Here is a 14431-nt window from a genome sequence, read left to right as displayed (position 1 = left end):
GAGTCAACTCGTCACATGAGGTGGCCAAAGTATTGGAGTTTCAGCTTTAGCATCAGTCCTTCCAATGAACACCCAGGATTGATCTCCTTTAGAATGGACTGGTTGGATCTCCTTGCAGTCCAAGGGAATCTCAAGAGTCTTCTCCAACACCACAGTTCAAAAGCATCAATTCTTCGGCGATCAGCTTTCTTCACAGTCCAACTCTCACATCCATACATGACCACGGGAAAAACCATAGCCTTGACTAGACGGACCTTGGTTGGCAAAGTAATGTCTCTGCTTTTTAATATGCTATCTAGGTTGGTCATAACTTTCCTTCCAAGGAGTAAGCGTCTTTTAATTTCATGGCTGCAGTCAGCATCTGCAGTGATTTTGGAGCCCAAAAAAATAAAGTCTAACACTGTTTCCACTGTTTCCCCATCTGTTTCCCTTGAAGTGATGGGACCAGATGCCATGATCTTTGTTTTCTGAATGTTGAACTTCAAGCCAACATTTTCACTCTCTTCTTTCCCTTTCATCAAGAGGCTGTTTAGTTTCTCTTCACTTTCTGCCATAAGGGTGGTGTAATCTGCTTATCTGAGGTTATTGATATTTCTCCAGGCAATCTTGATTCCAGCTTGTGCTTCTTCAAGCCCAGCGTTCCTCATGATGTACTCTGCATATAAGTTAAATAAGCAGGGTGACAATATACAGCCTTGACATACTCCTTTTCCTATTTGGAACCAGTCTGTTGTTCCATGTCCAGTTCTAACTGTTGCTTCCTGACCTGCATACAGGTTTCTCAAGAGGCAGGTGAGGTGGTCTGGTATTCCCATCTCTTTCAGAATTTTCCACAGTTTATTGTGATCCACACAGTCAAAGGCTTTGGCATAGTCAATGAAGCAGAAATAGATGTTTTTCTGGAACTCTCTTGCTTTCTTCAGCGGATCCAGCGGATGTTGGCAATTAGATCTCTGGTGCCTCTGCCTTTTCTAAAACCTGCTTGAACATCTGGAAGTTCACGGTTCACATATTGCTGAAGCCTGGCTTGGAGAATTTTGAGCATGACTTTACTAGCGTGTGAGATGAGTGCAATTGTGTGGTAGTTTGAGCATTCTTTGGCATTGCCTTTCTTTGGGATTGGAATGAAGGCTGACCTTTTCCAGTCCTGTGGCCACTGCTGAGTTTTCCAAATTTGCTGGCATATTGAGTGCAGCACTTTCACAGCATCATCTTTCAGGATTTGAAATAGCTCAATTGGAATTCCATCACCTCCACTAGCTTTGTTCATAGTGATGCTCTCTAAGGCCCACTTGACTTCACATTCCAAGATGTCTGGCTCCAGGTGAGTGATCACACCATCGTGATTAATTTGGTCATGAAGATCTTTTTTGTATTGTTTTATCATATAGTTCATATCAGAAGTCCAAAATTAATATTACTGGACCAGAATCAAGGTATTGGCAGGGCTTACTTCCTTATGGAGTTTAGGGGAGAATCTGTTGGTCAGTACTTTAAATGGGGCTAACCAGTCCATTCTAAAGGAGATCAATCCTGGGTGTTCATTGGAAGGACTGATGCTAAAGCTGAAACTGCAATACTTTGGCCACCTCATGCGACGAGTTGACTCATTGGAAAAGACTCTGATGCTGGGAGAGATTGGGGGCAGGAGGAGAAGGGGACGATAGAGAATGAGATGGCTGGATGGCATCACTGACTCGATGCACATGAGTTTGAGTGAACTCCGGGAGTTGGTGATGGACAGGGAGGCCTGGCGTGCTGTGATTCATGGGGACGCAAAGAGTCAGACACGACTGAGCGATTGAACTGAACTGAACTGAAACATAGGCTGACAAGATGCTCTTGGTAAAGTAGATGATAAAAATGTTTACTTCGAATGAAGTTTTCTTAATATGAAAATGGGAAAGATACATCTTGTGAATTTTGAAAAAAAAAAATAGGGTGAATAAAGTGTTAGGGAAACAGGGTATGTGTTGGAGAGGAAAATGAGGGAAGGTAGTTAAATATAAACCTGGGTTTATTTGCAAAGCTTTGATCTTGATAAATGGCACCCTCTTAAAACAAATACCTCTCCAGGGAGCTCATGACATATTTGTTTCAAAATCTAGGCTATAGTCCAAATGATTTCAAATTCTAGGAGAAATTGTTGGTTTTGAATCCATTGTACTGAGTGTTAATGTAACATATCAGAAAATATTGTCAGCTATTAAGAAGAGGTCAATATATAATTACTCAAACCAGGCCTTAATAACTAGAAATTTATAAATAAGTCTGTTAGTCTTTGAATTCTATAAATGATTAACAAATAAATATTTGTTTAACTGAATTGGAAGACTCTAAACATGATCTGTTCTTTTTTCAAGAAAGGCAATTATTAGAAATGATTAACCTGTACTAAATAGAAAGATTATATCTATACTTATGTTTGAATGTTGATGTGTTTGCCATAGGTATTCTGTGAGCTGGATGAAGGTGTTCTACTTCCAAAATAGAATGGTGCTCTAGTCCAAAATTATAGGAAAAAATTAGACCGGTGCAAATAGTTTTCCCAGTTTGCAGTTTTTCTCCCATTAACTTCAATTTAATTTAATTTCAGTGTCAAAAAAAGGTGCTCTTTGGGACATTTTTCAGGGACACTGAGTTGTATAGCTGATAAGTCTTTTCTTTTACATTGGCTATTTACAGACTTCATGGTACACCCAAGCCCTACCCATAGCAAGGTGAATGGCTTTATGGTATGCATTCTTATACTGTTGATGATTATACCTGTGTTTTTGCTTTCTCTCCTACTTCTAACATATGCTCTCTAGTAGTATTTTATGTTTTAAGCAGTCATGAATCTTTTGGAAGAACAAGATGAGAGATATACAAGTCCATTCATATGTATATAAAATTATGTTGTGTTTAGTCATTTGAGTTTTATTTTTTTTGCTAAGACCATAGTGCTGTCCAATTATGTCACCTCCTGAACAAGTATGAGAATCTTTGATTTAGTATATTAGCTGATAGGAGTGGAGAGAAGATTCTTTATAATGTCTGTAAGATATCAAAGTATACATTCATCACCAGCTGATAAATTTTTAAAGACCTATTTGGTTCATTACAGAAAAATATAGTCTTCATAATACATACTACAGTCTAACCATTCTATGAGCTGACTGACTATTCTTCCTAGTTTAGCCTCTGGCACAACTTATTTTCAAGCCTTCTTCACTGACAACTAATTCATTTTTTTCTTGTAAATTTTTACTTAGTTCTGTTTTTAAAATTACTAAGGATAATTTACAGTAATTTTAAGCCCCATAACAGGCCTGTGGACTCAGGATGTAAACTACTGTTAAATAGTCTATCTCTGTGAAGAGCATAATTAGGTCAGTTAAGTCCACAGATGAAAGTCACCTCAAACTGTTTAATTCTTTGTTTAACCTGGATAATAAAGGCTTGACCTCTGTGTGAATGGGCTTGCCTGGTGACTCAGATGGTAAAGAATCTGCCTGCAGTGTGGGAGACCCAGGTTCAGTCTCCGGGTTAGGAAGATCACCTGGAGAAGGGAATGGCAACTCACTCCAGTATTCTTGTCTGGAGAATCCCATGGACTGAGGAGCCGGGCAGACTACAGTCCATGGGGTTGCTGAGTTGGACACAACTGAGCAACTAACACTTTCACTTTTCTTTCTGTAAGAATGTCTTCAGAACTCTGGCTAGGAATAGTTGAACCAGACGTCATTTTATTTGCCATGCCCTACTGCTTTTTCTGCCTCTAGTTCATAAGCACATAAAAATTTGGGAGAATTAAACATTCGGAATTTCCCATAAAATAACTCTCTATTTGAAAAACAAAAACAAAAAACCCTACACAGTAAAAACAGTGGCTTGGAACCCTCAGATATTTTAAAACATGTATTAGTCCAATTGCCTTAGGGCATATGTCAGTTATAGAACCAAAATCCACTGGCCCATGACTTGCTCCTTTTTGACACCCCCAGAGAAATAAATGGTGAAATATTCATGGCTCTTTGGAGGATCCAAACTGTTTGATAAATGCCTGAGTTTGCCAAATGGTCCTGAACTCAAAATAGGGTGATTATTCAAAGTTATTCTAAAAAGAGACATGTAGTTTGTAATTTCTTTTCAGTTCAGTTCAGTCACTCAGTCGTGTCTGACTCTCCGAGATCCCATGAATCACAGCACTCCAGGCCTCCCTGTCCATCACCAACTCCCGGAGTTCACTCAAACTCATGTCCACAGAGTCGGTGATGCCATCCAGCCATCTCATTCTCGGTCGTCCCCTTCTTCTCCCGCCCCCAACCTTTCCCAGCATCAGAGTCTTTTCCAGTGAGTCAACTCGTCGCATGAGGTGGCCAAAGTATTGCAGTTTCAGCTTCAGCATCAGTCCCTCCAATGAACACCCAGGATCGATCTCCCTCAGAATGGACTGGCTGGATCTCCTTGCGGTACAAGGAACTCTTAAGAGTCTTCTCCAACACACCCTGGAGAATTAATTCTGTATTTTCCCCTGGCCCTTGCATATTTGTGATACATTCATGGCCCCTCTTTTCTAATTCTCAATTAAAATAATTCATCATGTTTTGGATATTATCTGTTAGTTTCCTCTTCCGAGTCATGATTCTACTGCAAGTCATTTAACTCCTTTCAGTAGCAACCAGTTATGATAAAGCAAGCAGTAGACTATGTTATGTCAGTGAAAAAAGTACTACATAGCAAAGGTTGTGATTTTATCTCAATGACTTCAAACAGAAGAAGTCTGTGATTTTATCTCAATGACTTCAAACTTTAAACATAAAAGTATGGTCATGCTTTTTGTTTCAAAATAAGAGGGGTTTCAATATTTCTACATACCATCAGATATAACCCAAACATCTCACTGATCCTCAAATGAGTATATTTCAAATCAGTTAATAGTCCTTATTAATCGATATTCATGTCTAACTGTCTGGGGGGATGAATCAAACATTATAATTTCCATTTTATGAAAGAGAAACTAGACTGAAAGAGAAGTTGGGTATCTGATCATCTGGTTTCTGGTTTCAGCTCTGACATAAACAAAGCATAGCATCAGGCAGATTGTCAAAACTTTGTGGCCTTAATTTTTTTCATATATAGGATGACAAAGCTTGACCTCATGCTTTATTCTCATCTCTTCCTCTGTCACTCCTATTATTTTCTTGCCCCTATTATACTTTGGTAGATTGGAAGAGATCCTACCCATTCCTAGAGGGACCTAGGAATAGCTACATAATTTGTGGGGCCCATTGCAAAATAAAACTGTGAGATGCCTTGTTAAAAAACTGTTAAGAAAAAAAAATATTAAGAATTTCAAGAGGGTGACCACAGAGTGTTAAACTAAACACAGGGCCCTTCTGGACATGGAGACTCTTTGTAACTGAATAGATCATTTTACACCCCTGAGGCTGGTCCTGAAGAGACCAAAGGAAATTTTCCTTCTCATTTTGACACAATCTTTTGCTCTTAAGGCTTCCCTAATGGCTCAGATAGTAAAGAGACTGCCTGCAGTTGAAAAGACCCAGGTTAGATCTCTGGGTTGGGAAGATGCCCTGGAGGAGGAACTAGCAACCCACTCCAGTATTCTTACCTGGAGAATCCAATGGACAGAGGAGCCTATTGGGTTACAGTCCTGGGGTCACAAAGAGTTGGACATGACTGAGTGATTAACACTTTCACTTTTGCTCTTAACAGAATGAAAGCAAGAGAAATTTTGGTGGGAGAGTGACATGAATCATGAAAGAGAAGCAATAATCCAATTATTAGAAAGACAGTGTTTTAGACTGACCAAGGTGGCGAGATAGGGGCTTCAGACTCCTTCCTCTCACAGATTCACTGAATAAACAATTTCATATGGGTCCATTTCCCTTGAGAGAAATCTAGAAAAAAATTGAGTGATCCCTACACATTGGGTCACTGAGAAAATACCCACATTGAAATGGGTAGGAAGGGCTGAGAAACACAGTCACTGCAAAGCCCACCCCCAGCCTAGTGCCTTTCAATCAGGAGAGACCCCCCAATTCTCAGTTCTCCCTGTGAGCGAAGGTTTGGATCACACACCTAGTGCCCCAGCTTTTGCAAACGCTACCTGAGGAATAGGAATGCCCAAATCACCTGGTTGAGAGACTCAGTGGAGTTCAGCATTTGCCAGGTCCCACAGGATCTTAGCAAACAGAGAAGGAGTGGTTAAAGGGGCCATGAACACCGCAGGGTCAGTGCAAAGGGAGAAGTCAGAACCTCCCATCTCCCAGTTTCTGCCAGAAGGGGTTTCACCGCATATTTCCCCAGCTGCCGCCTGAGGGTCCAGCTTCTAATTCGCCTGGATATGGATGCTATCTGGGATCCCAAAAGCCTAAAAGAGCTGGTGAGTATTTCCCCTACATTCTTATTCTGGCTCACAGCGACAACAACAAAATCCAAGTCACCAGCTTCTCCCTTGAAATTTGTGCCCCAACTTTGGAAACTGCCACTTGAGAAGTGTGTGCTCAAATCACATGGCTCTGATATCCAACAGGGCTTGACAGTCAGAGTCCCATAGGACCATAATAAAATTAAAAGATCAGTTTTCTAACAGGCAGGCAAGCACTTTTTGTCACTATTCCCTCTCAAGGCCCAGCGCAGAGAGAACAGGCAAAAACATTCATCTCCTAGTTTCTTCCTAGGTGTATCCTTTCTCAGATGCTATTTGAGGTTCTGGCTTCTAACCAGCCTGCCTGTGGAAGCTGACTGCAGTCCTCCCAGGAGCCTGAAAGAGCTGGTGGGCATGTCCTCTGCTGTCTCACCAAGTCTCCAGCTTCTCCCTGGAAGAAACATACCCACCCATGTAGCACACCAAATATTATGGCTGCCCTGTGAGGGACTGGCTGCCAAGGCACCGAGCTCTGGGTACTGATTCAGCTTGGCAATTATGAGTCCTCCAGGACCAAGAAAATGAAGAGGTAGCTCTACATGGGTGCACAGGTACTACAAGAGACTATTCCCTCTGGCTCAGCAGAGTGACTGGGCAAAAACACCCATTTCCAGGTTTCTCCCTGTTAGGTCTATACTGCATATCTAATGTCTTGACTTTCTTAGTTGTTGCTTGAAAGTCATGCTTCCAATTATCCTCTGTCAATGAAAGTGAAAGAGGAGAGTGAAAAAGTTGGCTTAAAACTCAACATTCAGAAAACTAAGATCATGGCACCTGGTCCCATCACTTCATGGCAAATAGATAGGAAACAATGGAAATAGTGAGAGACTTTATTTTTGGGGGCTCCAAAATCACTACAGATGGTGACTGAAGCCATGAAATTAAAAGACGCTTGCTCCTTGGAAGAAAAGCTATGACCAACCTAGACAGCATATTAAAAAGTAGAGACATTACCTTGCTAACAAAGATCCGTCTAGTCAAAGCTGTGATTTTTCCAGTAGTCATGTATGGATGTGAGAGTTGGACTATAAAGAAAGCTGAGTGCCGAAGAATTGATGCTTTTCAGCTGTGGTGTTGGTGAAGACTCCTGAGAGTTCCTTGGACTGTAAGGAGATCCAACCAGTCCATCCTAAAGGAAATCAGACCTGAAAATTCAATGGAAGGACTGAGTTTGAAGATGAAACTCCAATACTTTGGCTGCCTGATGCGAAGAACTGACTCACTGGAAAAGACCCTGACGCTGGGGAAGATTGAAGGCGAGAGGAGAAGGGGATGACAGAGGATGAGATGGTTGAATGGCATCACTGACTCGATGGACATGAGTTTGAGTCAACTCCGGGAGTTGGTCATGGACAGGGAGGCCTGGCGTGCTGCAGTCTGTGGGAGTCGCAAAGAGTCAGACACAGCTGAGCGGCTGAACTGAGCTGAACTGAGAGCTGATAGGTAAGGCAGTTAATAGTCCTCTAGGACACTAAACAGCCACGTGGGCATGTCCCACTGCCTTTGGGACAGTGGCCGCTCTTAGCACCCAGCAATCTACTGGGAGCACTAGGAACAAAGAAAGTGGCTTGGTCAATCACAAAAGTTTAAGAGGCAGCCAGGAGCTCAGGCTAGGCTGAGTCATGAGGTTCATCTCCTACAGGAGTCAGTCTGTCAAGACTGGAGAGGTGGCTGTTTTATCTGATACATGGAAACAAATGCAAAGAATCAAGAAAAAGGAATAAGTGAGAAAATATATTCCAAACCGAAGAACAAGATAAATATCCAGAAACTGACCAGATGGCATCACGGTTGAATTCTACCACATTAGAATTAATACCAATCCTTCTCAAATCCTTTGCAAAAATTGAAGAAGAAACATTCCTAACTTATATTACAAGGCAAACATTACACTTATACTGAAGCCAGATAGGGATACAAAAGAAAATTAGAGGCTAATATCCTTGATAAACATTGATACAAAAATGCTCACCAAAATTTTCATGAACTTAACAGTACATTAAAAAGATCATATGCTATGATCATGTGGGATTTATCCCTGGTTCAACATTTGCGAATCAAAATAAGATATACCACTATACAAAAATTAATTATAAAAATCATATCTCAATAGATGCAGAAAAAGTATTTGACAAAATTCAATATACTTTCATGATAAAATGGATTTCCTGGTGGCTCAGACAGTAAAGAATCTGCCTTCAATTCAGAAGACCGGGATTCAGTCCCTGGGTCGGGATGATTCCCTGGAGAAGGAAATGGCAATCCACTTGAGTTTTCTTGCCTGGAGAATTCCATGGACAGAGGAGCCTGGTGGGCTACAGTTCACAGGGTCGCAAAGAGTTGGACATGACTGAGCAACTTTCACATTCATGGTAAAAACTCTCAAGTTAGGTATAGATAAAATGCACTCCAGCATAATAAGAGCATATCTGACAAGCCCACAACTAACATACTCAATGGTGAAAAACTGAAAGCTTTTCCCAAAGATCAGAAACAAGAAAAGGATACCTATGTTCACCATTTCTGTTCAACAAGTGGAAGTTCTAGCTGGAGCAATTATGCAAGGGAAAAAGCATTCAAATCTGAAAGGAAGAAGTAAAATTATTTGCAGATGATATTATCTTGTATTTAGTAAATCCTAAAGTCTCAACTAAAAAGCTATTGGAATTAGTAAATAAGTTTAATAAAACTATAGGATACAAGATCATTATACAAAAACTAATTGTATTTCTATGCACTGACCTGTTCTCTGTACAATGAACTACTGAAAAGAAAAATTAAGAAAATAATCCCACCTATAACAGAATCAAAAAAATAAAATACTTAGGAATAAACTCACTCAAGTAAGTGAAAGACCTGTACACTGAAAAGTATAAAACGTTGAGAAAAGAAATCAAAGACACAATCAAATTGAAAGATATTTTCTATCATGGATTGTAAGAATGTGTATTGTTAAAATGTTCATACTATGCAAAGCAATCTACACATTCAGTGCAATTCCTCTCAGAATTCCAATGGCTTTTTTCCACAGAAATATAAAAAGCAATCCTAAAATTTCTAAATATCCACAAAAGCCAATGAATTGCTATAGCAATCTTGAACACAAAGAGCAGAGCTGGAGGCATCACACTTCCTGATTTTAGCTTTATCATAAAGCTGTAGTAATCAAAAGAGTGGGTGCTTCCCAGGTGGCTCAGCAGTAAAGAATCTGCCTGCCAACGCATGAGCCACAGGAGACATGGGTTTGATCCCTGGGTTGGGAAGATCCCCTGGAGGAGGGAATAGCAACTCACTCTAGCATTTTTGCTGGGATAATCCCATAGACAGAGGAGTCTGACCAGCTATAGTCCATAGGGTCGCAAAGAGTTGGACATGACTTAGCAACTGAGCATACATACACACACAATCAAAACAGTATGGAATTGGCATAAAGACAGACACATAGACCAATGGAATAGAATTAAAGCCAAGATAAACCCATGAATATATATGGTCAATTAATTTTTGACAAAGGCACCAAAAATATCCAATGGGGAAAGGATAGTCTCTTTAATAAATGGTGTGAAAACTTGATATCCACATGCAAAGGAATGAAATTGGACCTCTATTTTTCACCATACACAAAAATCAGTTTAACGTGTATTAACATTCAGAAAACAAAGATCATGGCATCTGGTCCCATCACTTCATGGGAAATAGATGGGGAAACAGTGGAAACAGTGTCAGACTTTATTTTTTGGGGCTCCAAAATCACTGCAGATGCTGATTGCAGCCAGGAAATTAAAAGACGCTTACTCCTTGGAAGGAAAGTTATGACCAACCTAGATAGCATATTAAAAAACAGAGACATTACTTTGCCAACCAAGGTCCGTCTAGTCAAGGCTATGGTTTTTCCCGTGGTCATGTATGGATGTGAGAATTGGACTGTGAAGAAAGCTGATCACCGAAGAATTGATGCTTTTGAACTGTGGTGCTGGAGAAGACTCTTAGAGTCCCTTGGACTGCAAGGAGATCCAACCAGTCCATCCTAAAGGAGATCAATCCTGGGTGTTCATTGGAAGGACTGATGCTAAAGCTGAAACTCCAATACTTTGGCCACCTCATGCGACGAGTTGACTCACTGGAAAAGAGTCTGATGCTGGGAGGAATTGGGGGCGGGAGGAGATGGGGACGACAGAGAATGAGATGGCTGGATGGCATCACCAACTCGGTGGACATGAGTTTGAGTGAACTCCGGGAGTTGGTGATGGACAGGGAGGCCTGGCGTGCTGTGATTCATGGGGTCGCAAAGAGTCGGACATGACTGAGCAACTGAACTGAACTGAACTGAAAGACTTGAATGTTAGACCTGAAATCATGAAACTTCTAAAATAAAATACATAGGATAGCTCCTTGACATTTGTCTTGGTAATGACTTTTTTAGATATGACAGCTAAAGCACAGGCAGCAAAAGCAAAAGCAAACAAGTGGAATTTACAAAACTAAAAGTTCTGTACAGCAAAGGAAACCATCAACAAAGTGCAAAAGAAATCTATGAAACAGGAGGAAATATTTGCAAAGCACACAATCAACAAGAGATTAATATCCTTAATATTTACAGAACTCATAGAACTCAAGAGCAAAAATACCAAATAACTGAATTTAAAAATAGGCAAAGACTTGAATAGTCCTTTTTCAAAGATGACATATAGATGGTCAACGGGTATATTAAAAGATACTCAGTGTCACTAATCACTATGAAAATGCATCTCAAAACCATAATGAGGTATCACCTTACACCTATTAAAATGACTGTTATGAAAAAGATAAGAAATAACAAGTGTTGGTGAGGATGCAGAGAAGGGGAATCCTTATACACTGTTGGTAGGAATATAAATTGGTATAGCCACTATGGAAAAGAGTATGGAGATTCCTCAAAAAATTAGAAACAGAACTACCATATGATTCAGCAACCCCACTTATGAGTATATGTCCAAAGAAAAGAAAACCACTAGCTTGAAGACAGAGCTGCACTTCCATGTTCATTACAGCATATTCACAAAATCCAAGATATAGGAATAATCTAAGTATCTATAGATGGATGAATGGAAAAAGGAAGTGTGGTCTCTATTCACAATGGGGTATTATTCAGCCATCAAAAGAATAAAATCTTGTGATTTGTGACAACGTGGATGAATCTGGAGGGTATCATTCTAAGTGAAATAAGCTAGACAGAGAAAGACAAGTACTGCAAGGTATTACTTACATGTGGTTCCTTAAAAAAGTCATGCTTATAGAAATAAGGAGTAGAATGGTGGTTGCCAGGGGTTTGCTGGTAGAGTAAATAGGAAGAGGATGATAAAAGGTACAAATTTACTGTTAAGATGACTAAATTCTGAGGCCCATCAGTATAGCATGGTGACTACAGTCAATAACATTGTGCTGTATAATTGAAATGTGTTAAGATGGATCATCAAAAAAGCAAGAGAGTTCCAGAAAAAAAAAAAACACATCTATTTCTGCTTTATTGACTATGCCAAAGCCTTTGACTGTGTGGATCACAATAAACTGTGGAATATTCTGAAAGAGATGGGAATACCAGACCACCTCACCTGCCTCTTGAAAAACCTGTATGCAGATCAGGAAGCAACAGTTAGAACTGGACATGGAACAACAGACTGGTTCCAAACAGGAAAAGGAGTACGTCAAGGCTGTATATTGTCACCCTGCTTATTTAACTTATATGCAGAGTACATCATGAGGAACGCTGGGCTGGAAGAAGCACAAGCTGGAATCAAGATTGCCGGGAGAAATATCAATAACCTCAGATATGCAGATGACACCACCCTTATGGCAGAAAGTGAAGAAGAACTAAAAAGCCTCTTGATGAAAGTGAAAGAGGAGAGTGAAAAGGTTGGCTTAAAGCTCAACATTCAGAAAACGAAGATCATGACGTCCGGTCCCATCACTTCATGGGAAATAGATGGGCAAACAGTGGAAACAGTGTCAGACTTTATTATTTTGGACTCCAAAATCACTGCAGATGGTGATTGCAGCCATAAAATTAAAAGACAGTTACTCCTTGGAAGGAAAGTTATGACCAACCTAGATAACATATTAAAAAGCAGAGATATTACTTTGCCAACAAAGGTCCATCTAGTCAAGGCTATGGTTTTTCCCGTGGTCATGTGTGGATGTGAGAGTTGGACTGTGAAGAAAGAATTGAGTGCCGAAGAATCGATGCTTTTGAACTGTGGTGTTGGACAAGACTCTTGAGAGTCCCTTGGACTGCAGGAGATCCAACCAGTCCATCCTAAAGGAGACCAGTCCTGCAAGGACTGATGCTAAAGCTGAAACTCCAATACTTTGGCCACCTCATGCGAAGAGTTGACTCGTTGGAAAAGACCCTGATGCTGGGAGGGATTGGGTGCAGGAGGAGAAGGGGATAACAGAGAATGAGATGGCTGGATGGCATCACCAACTCGATGCTCATGAGTTTGGGTGAACTCCTGGATTTGGTGATGGACAGGGAGGCCTGGCGTGCTGTGATTCATGGGGTCGCAAAGAGTCGGACACGACTGAGCAACTGAACTGAACTGAACTGAAGATCTTCAGTATTCTCATTAAAAATAAAAAAAGTAACTGCGAGGTGGTGGGGATGTTAATTAACTTGCTTATGGGAATCCTTTTACAATGCACACATATATCAAACCAACATATACACTTTAAATGTATTTCTGTTTTATTTTTCAATTATGCCTCAAAACTGAACATTTTTAAACATAAAAAAGAAAGTCAATGTTTTGTGGATGTTTGAAGCTTTTGAATACATTCATAATGCTCACCCCACTCAGAGGGGCAGTAGGTAACTCTAGGAGTTAGTATCTGAAGAGGCTCCCAATGACTTACATCTAGAACCACCTTTGTGTCGTGACATCCTACATTGACTCTAGACTGGCCTGTGACTTATGTGAATGAGTAGAATACAGCAGTAGTGGGGCTGTGCCAGTTCTGGGCTTAGCTTTAAAAGGACTGGCAGCTTCTGCTTCCTACCTCTTGAACTCTTACTTTTGGGAGCCTCTATCATGCTATAAGAAGTCTAGCTCAGGTGATGGAGGCACCAAGTGAACAGACCATGTGGATAAGCCATGTAATGAGGAAAGAATCTGAAACTACTTGGAGAGGGACAAAGGACCAGCTGTCCCAACACTGAGTTGAGTCTCCTGATGACTAGAGACCCCAAATAAAGTTAACTGTGCCCAGTCAGCCTACAGAATCAGGAGGGATAATAAATCTGTGGCTGTTTTAAGCTGTTTTAGGTGGTTTGTTCCACTAAAATAGACAGCCTCACCAGTGATTCTCTCTCATGTGACTTAGAGGCTACTAGAAGGTTACCGAGTCTCACAGTATCTGTAAAACCGTGAGATGCCAAGTTCCCAAGGAAGGGAGTGCTTGAAAGGGAAAGGAAGAGGAGGAGGAGGAAGGGAAAGGTAGAGGCTGGGGCCATAAGGAAAAGGGCACTGAGAGAGAATTTCAACTGTTTGCCTGGAGCCAGGTCTAGCAGGAACAGCTGCATTTGGGCCAAGAATTCTGATGATCTGTTTGACGGGTATTGGCCTTCCTTTAGGGGAGCCTATGTTTGAAACAGTGTGCCGTGTATTTAATAGTACCAGCTAGAATGCAGTTAAGGTTACACATTCAGCCATCCCATATTTTTTTGGATCTGTCCTATTAATGATCCCTAACCCTGAACATCAATACATCCAATCATTCCCAAGGGAAACCAGGCCAGAGTCACAAGTCTGGCAGGACCACTGAAAACATGCTTACTTATATCTTTACTCCTGGAGGGTCAGAACAATCATTGTCATGTCAGTAAGACAGGGTATTTTAAATACTTGTTCTTTCATGCAGTAAGATTTTTTTTTCCTCCATTGTCAAGCAAAACATTTAGAAATACTGTTTTTTACCTATACTCTTAAATCATAGCTCTTTTAAGGGAAAATGTAGGAATGAAAG

The sequence above is a fragment of the Moschus berezovskii genome, chromosome 17 (genome assembly GCF_049115385.1).
Source record: "Moschus berezovskii isolate FMDL1 chromosome 17, NW_MosBer_1.0, whole genome shotgun sequence".
Classification (NCBI taxonomy): Eukaryota; Metazoa; Chordata; class Mammalia; order Artiodactyla; family Moschidae; genus Moschus; species Moschus berezovskii.
Note: the sequence above shows the minus strand (reverse complement) of the source record.